We start from the raw sequence: 2,047 nt of genomic DNA, 5'->3' as shown, positions 1-2,047 counted from the left end.
AACCCTGAAATGTTTCAGACTCCGTATTGGTGAACTTGTTACGTGACACCAGGGAGGACGATCTGGTCCGACCAGTTGGTTCCTTTGTTTCCTTCCTCTGTTCTTCGCTGGTGATGCAACTGCACCAGTTTGATCCATTTTAGTTTTTAAAAATGAGCTGATATGACACGCCCCGATTATTTACGTGTTTCCCTCGACCCACAAGTTTTATCTGATACAAGATACAAATGTTCCGCATTTAAATGTTTTGAAAAGTCATGAATGAGATCCAGACCCCAAAAAGCACATGGAAATTGTATTTAAAAGTAGTGAGGTGGTGTGGTTACATTTCCAAACAGGCCACATTACAGTATCAACTGGGCTAAATAAGAAGCCTTACTATCATGAGAAAAGTTGAATGTGAAAATAGTTAAGTCATTTTACTCATACTTAAAGATTGAGGGAATTTTGGACTGTGGGAGGACGCCAGAGAACCCAGTGCACAGAAACCTTGGACCAAGAGAGTATGTATTGACAATTAATGTAATACAGACAACAGAAATAATGTACAAACAGGAACGAAGAACCGAGGACGTCGACCCCAGAAGCGGCACGAAGAAGACAAACACGTGAGGGTCAAAACCTGAAAACGGAAAAGCAGGTGAACTAACAGGGACAACGAAAAACAAACTCTACACACAACACTCACATGCGATCGAAAAAGACTAAAGAAAACAAACGAGGAGAACAACAAGGAGGCGGCAGAAAAGGTACTAGCACGCACGCGGAAAACAGAAATATAGCAAGAACAACAACAGAGCGGAGGGTCGAGAGTTTACCATCTGAACAGGAAGTGACCATCTGGCAGCGCAGACTGAAACCCAGGTGTAGAAATCAAAGCGGTCTCATCAGCGGAATGGGATCCAGCTGCGCTGCTGTGAAGCTGAACAGAAAGACGGAAAAGGAAACACACAGGAACACAGAAAATAAAACAAAATAAAAGCACACAAAAAACATAACAAATATAGTACGACAATATAAAGCTGAACTGTGTAGTTACACTGTAACTAATAAGGGCCGCATGTGGACCCCGTGCTGCTCTGCTCAGAACTGTATAAAAAAAAATAACATTTAAAATTTGCACTCAGCAGGACTGTGGTCGACCTTTGACCTCTGACGAGTTGCAACAGAGTGTGCGTGGTCAGGAGAGGAGCGTTGGAATCTGACCTGGATTTATTCACCTTGAACGCAGGTGGTGTTTCTGGAGGGCCTCACTGGGATCCAGGACCCAGATTTGTCACATCACTTTTAAAAGTCTTTAAAAACATGAACTGTCCGTGCAGATACTCTTCATATCGCTGAGCTGCACGTCATCACTACACAGGCCATGATGATAAAGTGATGTTTTTGGTCATAATGTCAAGGAAAAATCAAGTTTCAGAGTGTTTTCAGGGCTTTTCACGCCGAGAGCTGTTATCTCTGCGGGTGTTTGGCTGGCTGCTGGTGGACTGGATCAGTTGGAAATACTTGATCGTGCTGCGTGACTCAGATTTCATCATCGCAATCGTGTCAGTGAGATGAGACGACCCATCGGACCAGTTTCTCAGCGAGCGATCACGGCCTGCGAAGACGGATGAGAGAGTGACGCGTGCTTCCAGTGCTGCCTATGGCACGAGGAAGGACAGATGGAAGTGTTGACACTGTCCATCTGACGTCAAAACTGAGCCGCACCAACAGTGGTGACTCTTGACGGAGTCTTTCACTCCTGAACTCACTCACTTCTTCCTGTTTCATGACACAGTTGAACCAGGCTTTGGCACACGACAGGCGATTTTAAGGTTTTTAAATTGTTTATTTATTGACTGACGCATTAAAAATGTTGTAAGGCTGTGTCGTATTTCTTATTTACAAACGCTTGATTTTAATATTCTGTCAAGTTCATTGAATCATATGCAGAACAGAAGATCGTTTTCTAATTACTACTAGTGTGCTTTTATTTTGAAATCGTCAACGTCCTGTAAAAACGCCGAGTCAGCCTGGAAGCAAATGACCAACGGCAGGTGCAACC

This window comes from Synchiropus splendidus, chromosome 3 (assembly GCF_027744825.2).
Source record: "Synchiropus splendidus isolate RoL2022-P1 chromosome 3, RoL_Sspl_1.0, whole genome shotgun sequence".
Taxonomy (NCBI): domain Eukaryota; kingdom Metazoa; phylum Chordata; class Actinopteri; order Syngnathiformes; family Callionymidae; genus Synchiropus; species Synchiropus splendidus.
Note: the sequence above shows the minus strand (reverse complement) of the source record.